A 16257-nucleotide genomic window follows, 5' to 3' on the forward strand; every position below is an offset into this window, starting at 1 on the left:
CCAAATGGCAATTAACAAACATACCAAGCACCTTACACTTCATTGTCATTATGCTCTCAAAGACAACCAAGGCTGAGGGAAGGCAAGATCAGTCGGAAAATAACTTCACTACAAAATAATTCATTATGGTAAAGAGTTTATCAAATGAATGTGTCGCACTGCAAAGGTGACTGTGAAGAAAGGATGTATGCACATCATGTATTATTTTGAATTTACCCCTTATGTAGGCACTTGTGTCTTGCGGGGTTATTGACTCAGAGGATGTCCCCACAGAGATGCCTTCAGCCACAGGGCGCCCACTGTTTTGGCTGAGGGCCAACTGCTCAGCCTCTGTGAGTGGTGGTGGTGGAGGACCCCCACCTGTTTTTCGGGCCTCCGCTTTTTTTCTGTTGGCTATAACGGGCCACATTTGAGCATACAGAGTAAGCAAATATGTACTTGTAATGTGCTCAGATAATTTCAATAAGTGCTTACAGAAAGAAAATTAATGTAGCCTCTAACTGCAATTGATTTACATGGGACAAACAGACCAAGCACTATGGCTCATAATACAATTACACCTTACCTGTTTGGACTATATTTTTATATTTCATTTTTACTTGCTGCCAGGCACGTTTGGGGCCTGTTGGGTTGCACCTGCGCTCACATCACATCACAAAATAAAATGTATAAAATAACAAATAAAATAACATATGATAAAATAACGTGTTAAATGGGTGGAAATCCCTCGATCAATGTTTAAATTAACACTCACGCATTGACTCTGTCGGCTATGTTTTGCCATGCATGCTTTTGCAGCTGTGGCTGTGTTACTTTTTTCTGCGGAATTTGCATGTTATCGGCATATGCTGCCATCAGAATTTCGGCCTCAAGCGCTGTGAAATACATTGACCGCGCCTTCTTTCCCTCCGTCTCCATGGTGACTCGCTTAATCTGTGCTCCGCTTATCAGGGCTTTATGTATCCTCGTCCGCGCGCTTCACTTGGGGTTAAAGCAACTCCGCGTTGACTGAACTAATTGTTATCAGCCTTTCTGAAACGGAATATTCCGAGTTGGACAGTTCGGGGTTACTCAACCGTGAGTGTCGTTTTTCACTCTGAGTTTTCCAAACCGGCTTCCTGAAACAGGGCCCGGCAGGTGTAGAGAAGTCATTTATGGGGTAACACTCTGACCCCACACACACACACACACACACACACACACACACGTACACCTCCACATTCCAATGTAAGGAACAAACGCTCACTGAAGCATATAAATAAAGACCAGGGCAGTCCTCAGTGGGAGTCCCAGTTCTGGAGGCTGACCTTGCTAGCAAGAAGTTCTGTGTGTTTCTCTTCTCTAAGTCTCTACTGAAGAGGTGTTTTAGAATATATCTCTTAACAGTCAGGATGAATTACGAGGGGGGTTATTTTCTCTAGTCTCTTTGAGAGAACTTTGCAGATTATTTTAAGGTCTACATTTATAAGGGATATTGGACGATAGCTTGAGGGATATACAGTGTCTTTGCCTGGTTTTAGCAGGAGATTGATGTTTGTAGAATTCACATTTGATGGAAGTCTGCCCTTTTCTTTGATTTCCCACAACGTTCTGTAGAAAACTGGTGCTAGAATTGTCCAGAATTCTTTCTCTGGGAACTCCCAGGCCCTCCAAAGGCCTATCTCCCCTCACCACACTCCCTGCCGGTAACTGATGCCCTCAGGGTTCGGTGCGTTGTGGTTCTTGGTGTCCGGGGCTGGGCACTCCGCTATGTACCAGCTCACTCCCGGTGACTACTTGGCGGGGCCTGGTGCCTGTTGCCTGGTCAGGCCTCTTCCGGGCCAAAGGGGGCCCTCGGACCTCCGGCCTCTGGGCCTGCGGCTCGGTTCACTCTGGCACAGCTGGCTGCTGGCAGAGCCGGCGGGCCACTGCAGCCCCCTCTGGCTTCTGCTCCATGGCTACTGAGTGACCCCTCATCTGGGGCTCTCCTCAGCTCTTCCCAGGAGGGTGGCACGATGCCCCTCCGGTGGTCCTCCTTGGGCTCTCGCACTCTGGGGCCTCTGGATGTCTGGAGCCTGGGGAAACCTTTTGAATACAAGCGCGCTGATCCACACAGGTGTGCACATGGGTGTTCACTGTTCATAGACATAAACTACACCTTTATTGGCTGCTATTTCCAAGCACATTGTGCACTGTCGGTCCTGCTTGCTACACAACAACATTCAATATTTAGTATTTACTGCTGTCTAGATTAACGTGATGGTGTTGTGTTTAGTATGTTGCTCTATTTTGGGGTTTTTTTGCCTGTTTTCTCTTCTTTTTCTCTCAACAGGTGATCCAGGAGATTTTTTTTCTCTTCTTTCTCTTTTAAGTGCCCTTTCTCACTGTCCCTCTTACCTTCTGTTTTTCTTTTCCTTCATCTTTCTTTCTCCCTTTCCTATCCCTCAGTCATGTCTGTCCCATCTGTAACAACTGAAAATAAAATAACATAAATAATAACAACAAAGGTAGATCAAATGGACCAATACGGGAAGGCCGTGATGATCTATTTGGCAAAGTAAATCCATTGGGTATCCTTGTTGGTCTTCAGACAACAATTCTGACGGCTAAAGAAGCAAATGGGACAGGCAAAAAAAAAGAATTTTGTTTTTTTATCAATTATCTCATTTAATTCTAGTTTTGTTTTGCGTATTTTATTAAATGTTTCCTGATCTTGGTGGGATGCATAGGCTTCTTCTAGGGATGTGATGTTTTTTTCTAATTCCTGAATATTTTTGTTTTCTTTTTTCTTTTTGTGTGATGAGAAAGAAATTATTTTACCTCTCATCACAGGTTTCCCTGCTTCCCATAGAACAGAAGCTGATGTTCCGGGAGTGTCGTTAAAGTCTAAATATGAAGTCCACTCTTTTTAAAAAATATTTAATAAAGTCTTCATCTTTAAGTATTGTTCTGCCTTTTATAACTTAAATGGGATATTATAGTTGTAAACTAGCGTAGAGCTCCCTCTAGTGGCTGCTTTGTAATATGGGTTCGGTTACTTTGGGAAAGGAAAAAAATGAGAACGTGAAGAAGAAATAAAAGATGGCGGAAAGTGATACCGTAATGTTATCGTTCTAAGCTGATACGGATCTTAAAATGTTGTTGCCTTGGACAAGATATGTCTGTAAGTATGAGTGTCGATAAAATAATTATTATCTTTTGTTTTGTGTAAAAATGGTATGATAATTTGTACATTTGAAAGTTTTATCTTGTTAGCTTGCAGTAAGAGTGTAAGAAGCTAGTTTACAATGTTAGTTAGCTAATACAGTATTTTGTACTTTCAGTTTTACGATGGTCAAAGAGAAGGCAATGGTCAGAGGCCATTCTTCAATAAATCAGCGCAAAAAGGAAAATAAGTCTGGTTATTGGAGCATCGTTATCTCGCTGTCTAGCTGGTGAAACTAAGAGACTCAGGGCGAGGACAGCATAGTAAAAAGACATTAGCGCAGCGGGCACAACCACGAGGAGCTATTTTCAGCACATCAGTTATGAGTCTACGGTCAGGAAAGCAATATCAACTGGATCTTCCAGAAGAGGAAGAAACACCAGACCAAAGAGAAACAAAACAAGTGCACAACGCAGAGGATATGGAGAACAAGGATAATGCAAGCAACGCAGACACACAGGCGGAGTCTAGACGCTCGCGTACGTCCAAGCGTTCATCCACAAGTTCTGCAGCACTTAAAGCACGAGCAAAAGCAGAGGCTGCACGTGCACAGCTGGCGTATTCAGAAAGAGAAGCAGCTATAATGAAACAAAAAACTGAACTTGAGGCTAATTTACATGTTTTGAGCTGTCAAAAGGCTGTTGCAGTTGCAGAAGCAGAGGTTGCAGTTTATGAAGAAGAGGAGGAGGGACTCTCAAAAAGTGAACTGCGCTATCCATTGGTGGGACCACCCGCCAGTCCAAAACAACGCACAGCAGAGTATGTACAAAAACACTCAGATATTTGCCTTGAAGGATTCAAATTAAAAGTAGATCCACTTGCCTGCCACAAAGCTGCACGTGAACAATGCGAAATGGCTATGAATGCAGATATAGACAATGACTGCTCACACAGTGCTCAAAAGGCTAATGTTAAAGTGGAACTCCAAACACAACAGAGAGAGAGACTGGATTCCCCCAAACCTTATCCGTACAACACTCTTCAAACATCAACAGAGACACAGGGTGTCCAGGATATTACAAGGTACCTGACACGGAGGGAAATGTTAAGTACTGGACTTTTGCAGTTTGATGACCACCCAGAAAACTACTGGGCGTGGAAGGCATCATTTCAAAGTGCTATTAAAGACTTGCACGTTACAGCTCAAGAGGAGCTAGATTTAATGGTCAAATGGCTTGGAGTTGAGTCTGGTCACCAGGCCAAAAGAATTCGATCAGTCCATGTCTTTAATCCAGCTGCAGCTCTCAACCTTGTGTGGCAAAGACTCGAGGAATGTTACGGATCTCCAGAAGTGGTAGAAAATGCACTGTTAAAAAAGATTGAACAGTTTCCCAAACTAAACAACAGAGACAACACAAAGTTAAGAGAGCTGGGTGACGTTCTGCAGGAAATAGAATGTGCAAAAGATGGAGGATATCTACCAGGCCTCTCATATTTGGACACAGCTCGCGGAGTCAACCCCATTGTGGAAAAGTTACCATATGGACTGCAGGAAAAATGGATTGCAACAGGAGCAAAGTACAAAGAAGAACATAAAGTTGTTTTCCCCCCTTTCAGTGTCTTTTCAAAGTTTGTAAGACAACAAGCCAAAATAAGAAACGACCCAAGCTTTGTCATCACACCTCCTGCCGACACAAGCTTCAAGAAGGAGAAAAGCTTCAGAGGCAGTAACAGGCAAGTGATTAGTGTACACAAAACGGACATTCCTACAGACACTAGTTCACCTCAAAATAGTTACAGCAAGCCTATAGAAAGCCCTGACAAGGTATGCCCAATACATAAGAAGCCTCACCCTCTTAAAAGGTGCAAGAGTTTTAGAGCAAAGCCCATAGATGAGCGCAAGTCATTTTTAAAAGAGAACAGAATCTGTTTTAAATGCTGTGGCTCTACTCAACATTTAGCAAGGGACTGCAGGGCTCAAATAAAATGCATGGACTGTGGTAGCGACAGGCATTTAGCAGTGCTACATCCAGGTCCACCCCCTGCTCCAGCTGAGAGCTCTGGAGCTGATAAAGATGATGGCGGGGAGACACAGGATAATGCAAATGCCTCAGTTGTTTCCAAATGCACAGAAGTCTGTGGTGATGAAGATAGCCCACATTCATGCTCAAAAATAAGTCCTGTGTTAGTCTATCCAGAAGGCGAAAAAGAACAGGCTAGAAAGATGTATGCAGTGCTTGATGAACAAAGTAACAAGTCACTAGCTAAGTCGCAGTTTTTTGAGCTCTTTAATATTAAGACACGCTCCGAGACTTACAAGCTCAGAACATGCTCAGGACTGTCAGATAATGTCGGCAGAACAGCAGTAAACTTCATGATTGAGTCAATGGATGGTAAAGTAAAGCTCCCACTCCCAAACCTGATTGAATGTGACATGATTCCAGACGACAGGAGAGAGATTCCCTCTCCACAAGTGGCCATGAAGTTCTCACACTTACAGAAGATAGCTGAAAAAGTACCTCCTGTAGAAGAACAAGTACCTATTCTGTTGCTTTTGGGAAGAGACATTATACAGGTACACAAAGTCAGAGAGAGAATCAATGGGCCACACAATACACCTTACGCGCAGCGTTTGGATTTAGGCTGGGTTATAGTTGGAGAAGCCTGCATGGGGAAGACGCATAAGCCCCCTAGTGTGAGTGTTCTCAAAACACATATTCTTCAGAATGGCCGTGCTTCTTACCTCTGCCCATGTCCTAACACGTTTCAAATCAAACACCAGTTAAACACCACACCTAACCCCAAAAAGGACAGGGGAAACACAAACACCAATCAACTGGGAGAAACTGTTTTTGATAGGACAAAAGATGATGACAAACCAGCACTGTCAGTAGAGGACAAAGACTTCATTGACATCATGGAGAAGGAGGTGTATCAAAATGAATGTAACAGCTGGGTGGCGCCTTTGCCATTCCGCTCTCCAAGACCAGAGCTTCCGAGTAACAGAGAGCAAGCATTCAAGCGCCTTCAATCTCTCAGAAAGACATTGGACCGGAACCCTGAAATGAAAAGACAATATATCGAATTCATTCAAAACATGCTGGACAATGACCATGCAGAAGTCGCTCCACCTTTGGACTCAAACAAAGAACACTGGTACTTGCCATCCTTCGGTGTGTACCACCCACAAAAACCTAATCAGCTGAGAGTAGTCTTTGACTCAAGTGCAGAATTTGAAGGACAGTCCCTTAACAAAGTCTTATTAAGTGGACCTGACCTAAATAACACACTACTAGGTGTCCTTATGCGTTTTAGGAAAGAGCCTGTAGCATTTTCAGCTGATGTGCAACAAATGTTTTATTGTTTTGAAGTGAGAGAGGATCATAGGGATTATCTGAGATTCCTTTGGTATGAAGACAATGATCCCGACCAAGGTATTTGTGACTATAGAATGAGGGTTCATGTTTTTGGGAATAGCCCTTCCCCAGCTGTGGCTATTTATTGTATGAGGCGTGCTGCAGTCGAGGGAGAAGAAAAGCACGGACATGATGCAAAGCAGTTTGTAATGAGACATTTTTACGTTGATGATGGTCTCGCATCCACAGCAACAGTGGAAGAAGCTGTTGAGACACTCACAAGCGCTCAAAAGATGCTGGCACAGTCAAACTTAAGGCTACATAAAATAGCCTCTAATGACCACAAAGTAGTGGAAGCGTTTCCTGCTGCCGAGAGAGCCAAGGATCTAAAAGACTTGGATTTAGAGTTGGACGACATACCCCTGCAAAGGAGCTTGGGGGTACTGTGGAATCTTAAAAAGGACTGTTTTACCTTTCACGTCACCACCGAAAAAAAAGCCGTTCACCAGGAGAGGTGTCTTGGCCACTGTTAACAGTCTGTATGACCCGCTGGGTTTCGTGTCACCCATCACAATGCAGGGAAAAGCTCTTCTCCGTGAATTGACCTCAAAGCAAAAGGACTGGGATGAATCACTTCCTGCAGAAAGAGAAGATGAATGGAGCAGATGGAGAAGCTCATTGAAGGATCTTGAGCGGCTTCAGATACCGAGGTGCTACCTCTCGTTCTCCCAGGCCATTGCTGTGAAAAAAGAACTGTGCATATTTTCAGACGCCTCCACCATGGCCATAGGAGCAGTGGCATATCTGAGAGCTATTGATGGTGAAGGTCAGTGGCACACAGGTTTCATCATGGGCAAGTCCAAAGTAGCCCCAAGACCCGCCCACACTGTTCCTAGATTGGAGTTATGTGCAGCAGTGTTAGCTGTAGAGATGTACGAACTCATTAGAGATGAGATTGACATTGAAGTAGACACTGTCAGATTTTTCACAGACAGTAAAATTGTTCTTGGTTACATACACAACAACACAAAGAGGTTCTACACTTACGTGGCTAACCGAGTTATTAGAATCAGAAAGACTACACATCCAGCACAGTGGTTTTACATAGCCACTAGTGACAATCCAGCAGACACAGCCACTAGACCAATTGCAGCTTCTGCATTGGCTTCTACAAACTGGTTTAGTGGTCCTTCCTTTTTGACACAACACGACATAGAGAAGTCTCACTGTGATCGTTTCACACTGATCGATCCTGACACAGATGCAGAGATCAGACCTGATATAACAAGTTTTGTTACCAAAGCCTCAGTAACGCAGCTAGAGCCATGCCGTTTTGAAAGATTCTCTCATTGGATGAGATTGTGTCGCACTATTGCATCACTAAAGCGTGTGGCAGTATCATTCAAGAAAACAAACACAGAAGGTAAAGGCTGGAAGTGTTTCAGTGAAACTAACACCACAGATGAAGTGTCTAAAGCAGCAAAGTTCATCATTCACTCAGTACAAAGTGAAACATTCAAAGAAGAGTACAGATGCATAAAAGAAAATCTGCCACTTCCAAAACAAAGCTGTCTTCAAAGGTTAAATCCAGTTATTGATGAAGATGGGCTCCTCAGACTAGGAGGTCGATTGGCACCTGCTAACCTAACAAAAGATGAGAAACATCCACTCATTATCCCAAATGCTCATCATATAGCCATCCTTCTTATTAGATACTATCATGAGAAGGTAGCGCATCAGGGGCGTCACCTAACAGAAGGAGCGCTCAGAGGTGCTGGATTTTGGGTTATTGGCAGTAAACGGAGGGAGTGCAGACAGTAAACGCTGGGCTGTGCTTTTCACCTGCATGTCCACGAGAGCTGTGCACATTGAGCTCATTGAAACAATGTCAACATCCAGCTTCATCAATGCGCTAAGGAGATTTTTCTGCATCCGTGGACCTGCTCAAATACTCAGATCTGATAGAGGTACAAATTTTGTTGGAGCATGCAATGAGTTGCAAATTGATCACAAGGACACAGAACTAAACTCATACCTGCAAGAGAAAGGATGCACATGGCTGTTTAATCCCCCACACTCATCACACATGGGTGGATCGTGGGAGAGACTTATTGGAGTAGCAAGGCGCATCCTAGATGGTATTCTGTTGAAAGCCGTACATGTCCAACTAACGCATGAAGTGTTAAGTACATTCATGGCAGAAGTAATGGCAATAATGAATGCAAGACCACTTGTACCAGTCTCAACAGATCCAGACAAACCAAACCTTCTCACTCCAGCAATGCTCCTTACACAAAAGGTCAATGCATTATCTGCACCAACAGGAAGCTTTGGACCGCCAGACCTCTACTCAAAGCAATGGAAGCAAGTACAGTGTTTGGCAGACTCTTTTTGGAAACAGTGGAAAAGTGAATATCTTTCAACACTACAGCAAAGGAGAAAATGGACTGATGATAAAACAAACATAAAAGTTGGTGATGTTGTGTTATTGAAAGATGCTCTCGCACACAGAAATGACTGGTCCATGGGAAAAGTTGTAAGAACATTTGAGAGCAAGGACAATAAGGTTCGAAAAGCAGAAGTAAAGACTGTGAAAGATGGAAATGAAAAAGTGTTTTTGAGACCCATCACTGATATGGTTTTGCTTTTATCAAGTGATAAATAAGTGTTTGAAATAGCCCTAAACTGTTCAAAATGTTTATTAGAAAAGTTTGTTCTAGTGGCACAATTATATTGTACCAGGCGGGGAGTGTTCTGCCTTTTATAACTTAAATGGGATATTATAGTTGTAAACAAGCCTAGAGCTCCCTCTAGTGGCTGCTTTGTAATATGGGTTCGGTTACTTTGGGAAAGGAAAAAAATGAGAACGTGAAGAAGAAATAAAAGATGGCGGAAAGTGATACCGTAATGTTATCGTTCTAAGCTGATACGGACCTTAAAATGTTGTTGCCTTGGACAAGATATGTCTGTAAGTATGAGTGTCGATAAAATAATTATTATCTTTTGTTTTGTGTAAAAATGGTATGATAATTTGTACATTTGAAAGTTTTATCTTGTTAGCTTGCAGTAAGAGTGTAAGAAGCTAGTTTACAATGTTAGTTAGCTAATACAGTATTTTGTACTTTCAGTTTTACGATGGTCAAAGAGAAGGCAATGGTCAGAGGCCATTCTTCAATAAATCAGCGCAAAAAGGAAAATAAGTCTGGTTATTGGAGCATCGTTATCTCGCTGTCTAGCTGGTGAAACTAAGAGACTCAGGGCGAGGACAGCATAAGTATTAAATCTCCAGTTTTTTCTTGGCGTAGTATTATTCTTGTGCATTAGTGTTAAAGATACAGGAGCATGATCGCTGACAGCTATAGGATGAATCTCAGTGTCTGAAATGTCACTCAGCAGTGAGCTGCTGACCAAAAAATAATCCAGACGAGAGTAGGAGTGATGAACATGCGAGAAGAAAGAATATTCCTTCATGTTGGGGTGAAGGGAGCGCCATGCATCGCAAAGACCAAAGTCGCTCATATACTGTTTGATTATATTTGTGGACTGCCAATTGCGCTGAGTTCCCGCTGTATTGAGCCTATCCATTTCTTCATTTAGTCCAAGGTTGAGGTCGCCTCCAAGAACAAATGTGCCATCTAAGTGTTCAGAGAGTGCACTGAAAAAACCGTGAAAGAATGAGGGATCATCAACATTTGGACCATATACACTTGCAATACATAGCTTTTTATCAAGTATAGATAGTTTAATGATTAAGAATCTGCCCTCTGGATCTATAACTGTATCGAGTACTGTGAAATTAATATTTTTATGTATTAAAATTGCTGCTCCCCTTTGTCTAGAATTATAACAAGCTGAGAACACATTGGGAAACTCAGGTGTTTTAAGTTCATTCGAACCTCTAAGAGGTCTGTGGGTCTCTTGTAATAGGACAACATCTGCCTGTAGTTTTTTGAGTTGGTTAAATATTTTTAACCTCTTTTATCTGGAGCCAGCTCCATTTATATTCCATGTAATGAACCTCAGTGTACCCATAGATGTCTGTTTATAACTAGGGATGTATGCTCTGTGTGTCGCTTAGACACGTCACTTGTTCGTAAATAAAGAGAAGGAGAGAGAGAAAAAATGTGTGGCGAGATGCTCCCTGAGTCTGACTGTGTGTTTGCATAGTTACTAATATGAGTAGGCTTGGCTTAAGTGTGTGTATCCTATACGACTGTGTGTGCTGTCTGACTGATGTAAATGTGCTGCCGTTGAGCGCATGACTGTGCGTGATCGTGCGGTGCGTATGTGTCAAAATAAAGGATGTTGTTTGTGGATGAGTGTCGAAGCAGGTGATCGAAGCAGTGAAAGAAAAGAAAGAAAGAAACCAAGGACAAAGGTGAGCAGCATAAAAACAAGAGGGGGAAAAGAGAGAAGAAAAAACGAGAAGAAAAAAACAGAAACATTCCAATCAAACTATTGACGGAGAGTGACGGTGTTAATTCTGCTATGACATCACACTTTAGATGCGATTTGATACCGGTAAGTTAAACAGATGTTAATGCAAGTTAGTGTGAGTGGATGGGGAAAGGGTGTAGCTGATTCTTATCTGGTGTGAAGTTAATACAGCCACAGAGTGATGTTGGGGTCGCAGTGGAGCTGTCCGTCCACGTACAGCCGGTCCACAACGCGGGAGCCCTTCTGGATGAAGCCGCATCGGATTGGGAAGAGGACCCTGCGTCGTTCCAGGATCTCTTTGGGGAACTGGTCGTTCACGCTGAAGTCCGTTCCTTTTAATTCCCTGCCGCAGCTTTTCACCTGTTCCTTTTGTTTGAAGTGGCCGAATTTGGCCACAATAGGACGTGGTGTCCCGGCCGCTGCCCCACATGGGGCTGATGCGATGCACAGGCGATGTTTTTCACCGTGTCCTCTGGCAGCTTCAGGTGGGTTTTGATGAAGCTTTTCACCGTAGTCTCCGCGTCTTCTCCAGCGGCTTCTGGAATACCAGAAAATACAAGATTATCACGCATGCCATGAGCCTGTAGATCAATAACTGTCTCTTTTTAGCTGGGTAACATTGTCTGTGAGACATTTCACTGACTCCCTTAGCGTGGCATTTTCAGCAGCGAGTGTTTCCACCTGCTGCTGGCTGAACTCCAGGGATTCTCTCAAGCATTTAAATTCCTGGTAAAGAATCTCCACCAAGGACAGCCTTGCATCTAAACTGGACAATCGTTTGTCGATTGACTCCAGTATGTCGGCAATGTCTTTACCGGCTAGCGATGTTGTGCCGGGGGAATCTGCCGGGCGACATCTTTTTGATGACGGCATCTCAAATTTGGCCGGGGAAGATGCACTCTGAGCCTTCTTCATTACGAGATCCTGGAAGCACTGATCAATGTGTCAGGGTCCTGGGTCTGAGTGACCCTGGACCCTGAGCAGTTATGGACTTGTCTTGTATTGCATGTATATTTGGTGTTGCTGTCCCTCTTCTCCCTGTTTGCGGATGTGTGTATGTGTTTCTGCCTGGTGGGTGTGGCTCTGCTGGCGGACTGGCCACACCCGAAGCTCCTGCCACACACCTGCTGTTGATCAGGGCTCGTGGGTCAGCTATTTAGGAGAGTGTTGAAGCTCCCACCGGCGCGGGATCATTACGTTAGACTCCCAAGTCAGTGTGTGTGTTTAGGAAGTGCAGACCGTGTGTGTGTGCCCGCGGGGGTCAGTGTTTAACGGCCACCTCTATTGTTTTCCTACAGGAGGAACGTGGAGAGGAAGGGCAGCACGCACAGGGTGTGCAGAAACACTACAGCGGAGAGTACGAACACGGACGTCTGAGTGGGAGACACTCACGGGAGCAACAGGGATGAATGGTGCATTTATTGTTAACTTCACTTTAAATAAATCTGTCTTTATTCAGAGCTCCGCGCCTGGGTCCTCCTTTCCCTGTTTTTTTCCCGGTTTGCCGGGAAAATAACTCAAATTGTTAGAAATATTCCAGTGTTAGAAAATCAGCACTGCTCAGTGTTAGCCATTGTTAATCTTCAAAACTGACTAGGTTACTTTTAAACATATAACACTGTCAAAAGTGTTAATTTAACACTCAACAGTGTTGTATTTAACACTCAGAGGTGTGGACCCATATAGACACTCTCCAGTGTTAAATGATTTTGCTGTGCAGCAATGTGGATTGTTAACACTAAAAACAATCAGTAAGCAAAGACAACACGGATCTGTTCATTATCCAGCCAGATATACTTAGGACCAGCTGCAGATGTGTGTCATATCACCACGTTTGAATTTGTTTCCTGCACAATACATTTGTGATTGTCAATGTTATCTTTTCTGTACCGTAAACCATGCAACCACATGAAACACAATTGTGTATCCATTTACATCTCATCATATACATGAAGTTTTAGACATCACAACTCCTTTTGTTTATGTTATTACACAACAAAAATATGTACTTCACACATAGATTACATAGAAATATGTCATTAGTGTGCTCACAACACACCTTGTTAGAAAAGTCTGCCTATTTCTTTACTGTCATTCTGTATATTTCAATTGTGCAACTGGAGTCACTTGAGGCAATCAAGTGGTGTTTGCTAGGAACACTGGTAGCCAATATAGGTAATTAAGCAGCACAGCTGGAGAGAATTGGTAGTTATATGCAGTCTATATAAGCATAGTGAGTACAACCAACATGTGTGGGTTTTGTGAGGCGATAGCAGTTAGTGAATTTACAGCAGTTAGACAGTGATTAGAAGGCAACTATAGCCAGTGTGGTTGAGAAGAGCTTGTGAGGGAGTGGACTTCTGAAAGTGAGTGACTGAGGTGTGTTAGTTGGTTTGTGGGGTGTGTCTTTGAGTCTGTGTGTTTGTGGTACAGTGGAGTAGGTGGATAGGTGGACAGGTATAGGTGAGGGAAATGGATCCCAAAATTGTGAGGAAGCTTCTGGAGTTCAAACTCCACAATCACTATCCTGAAGGATCAACCAGCAGGGAAAGATATACAATCAAGAGAAGAGCTGAGACCTTCGGGATAAATGGTGAGTACAATGGATAATGTCATGTAAACCATCAGAGTGTAGTATTGTGCTGTAATGTGACCATTTCTTTTTTTTTCTGTTTGTTCTTGTCTTGCCTTACATGCTTAATGTAGATGGAGACCTGTATTATGTATGCAGGCAGAAGAAGAACAAAACTGAGAACCTGGCGAAAGTGGTCTGCTCTGCCAAAGAGGCAAATGACATTTTTGAGGAATTTCATTCCAGCCACTTTGGTGGACACTGTGGATAGGAGAAGACCCACAGTGCTATTATGGCACGCTATTACTGGCCTGGCATGGAGGGGGACATTAAAGAATGGGTGAGCACATTTTGTCTGAAGGGGCCTCAAACTCATTTTGAAAACCCAACCCCCCCCCCCCTTTTTTTTTTTTTTGTTTGTTTTTCTGTTGTTTGTTTTTGTCTTTTGTTTGTACTTTGTTGCTCCTGACTAACCCATATTACCTACAGCTCTAAGGCATTTTGCTGATTATTAGCATGTAATGTTACTTAATTTGGCAATAGGTTGCTCAGTGCCCACAATGCCAGTATAAGAGGGCAATATTAAGGAAAAGAAAGGATACATTCCAATCGAGGTACAGTAACACAGACAGAATATTTGATACTGTCCAAATACATCAAATGTAACATGTTCCTTTTTCCCCCCTCACAGGTCACAGAGCCCTTTGAGCTCATTAAAATGGATCTTGTGGGAAAACTGACCTTAACGGATGGTGGTAATCAGTATATTTGTGTAATGGTTGACTATTTCACCAAATGGGCAGAGGCCTACCCACTGAAAAACAAAACTGCAGATGAGGTCACTAGTTGTATTCTGGATTTTTTCTACAAACTTGGTGCACCTAAAAGACTGCTAACAGACAAGGGCTCAGAGTTCTGCAACAAGGTAAGGTATTAATAGCTCAAGCAGATATGTAATGTAAGCTTGGATGACTAATGTGATCACCTTTTCAAGGTCAACTATGGCTTGTGTAAAACCCTGGGCATCCAAAGAAGCCTCTGCTCACCATACCATCCCCAAACCAATGGCTTGGTGGAGAGATTAAATGGCATAAATCCAGAGGTACAATACTGTCATTTATATTTTGTGCTGTAACTATGTCACAACGCTGGCTATTTAGTATATTGTTCTTATGCATTCACATTCCAGATCCCTCAATAAACTGGTGAGTGACGAGCCCAAGAACTGGGACACATTTCTGAAGTCCACCATGTTTGGACTGAGGGCAAAAAAGCAGCTGACGACAAAATACAGCCCATATTTCCTCATGTTCGGCAGAGAGGCAAGGTATCCATCGGAGATCCCAAAGGAATACAAGGTAAAATGGTGTAATTTACAAGAGAGAAAATGTCTCAATCCTAATCCAGTTACTCAGTCATTCTATTTTGGCAGATTACAGAAGACATGGTCACTAAAATCATTTCAAATGAAGACGTGTGTGTGTGAGGGTCTACAATCCCAGGAGGTGGTATACGCTTGTTAATTTGGGTTGAACCCAGGACTGTATAGGTGTTGGCTGAATAGCAGTGGTGTTCACCTTGGGGTGTCAATCAGAACACACAGGACGCACAGATAAAGGTTGTACCGTCTTTACTGCGATTCCTTAGCTTAACAGCCCAGTACAGCATCACAGTAATGCAACCACAGGCTTACAGAGTGGTGAGGGGTGTGGGTGTGGTCTGTGAACAGAACATATACAGAATACTGAATGTAATAAACATCTAATTCATGAATTATGATTCATCAGCTCTCTTCGAATCTCACCAGAACTACAAATGGGAATTCCTATATGAACATCTACATGCACAAGTTTCATACACTACTCCCAAACCCTTACAGTACATGACACTGACTGCCAATACACCCAACAACAATATATCACAAAACATCAAATGGGTTTAGCTTACAGCTAGCAAGTATGTAGCATAACAAGTAGCATTAGTAGCATGAACTAGCCACATAGCGAACAGGTCGATACACATTGTACTTCTACAGCCACTAAATGTCTAAATGGCATAAAAGACTAAAACTGTCCTTTCCAGGCAGGGCTCCACAACTACTCACAATTCTTTAGTGACGCACACGACTCACACCGTGTGTAGACATCCCCTGCTGAGTCAGTCTGCCAGGTGGGTTTTGCTCCGTGTTAGCTCAAAAACTCTGATCACTGGAACATGTGCTCAATAGTGCAGCTGTGCTCTCTCGCCACAAGGGGGCTCCCCCACACAGCCTTTCCAACACAGCCTTCCCATACCATGGAAAGGCTGTTTATACAGACGAGGGCTCCCCCACCTGGTCATCCTCATCCTTGATCGCCGCAAGCACAATCAGACGTCCTATAGGCCGTGTGTATGTTTTGTCACGTATCTACACCTCTGCTGTTTGGGTGTGGCCATCAGAACCAGTAAGGATCTTCGTCACTCTCCCAATCTGCCATGATGCTCTGGGTAGCTGTGGATCCACCAGCAGAACAACTGCTCACTCTGTTATGTCCTCCATGGGTCTCTGCCACTTCATGAGAGTTTGGAGATTAGGCAAATAGTGTCTGATGAAAGATGCCCAGAATCTGTCCACCAGGATTTGCGAATGTCTCCATCTTCGCCTCCCTAGCGCTTCTTCTTCGGGATACACTACCTGAAGTAGGGAGCTGTCAGGCTGCCCCATGAGCAAGTAGTTAGGGGTCACTGGATCGATGTCAGCCACATCCGCAGAAACATAACCTAGGGGT

The sequence above is a fragment of the Diplotaxodon limnothrissa genome, linkage group LG20 (genome assembly GCF_057381915.1).
Source record: "Diplotaxodon limnothrissa isolate DT_005_m linkage group LG20, D_limnothrissa_male_GT1.1, whole genome shotgun sequence".
Lineage (NCBI taxonomy): Eukaryota > Metazoa > Chordata > Actinopteri > Cichliformes > Cichlidae > Diplotaxodon > Diplotaxodon limnothrissa.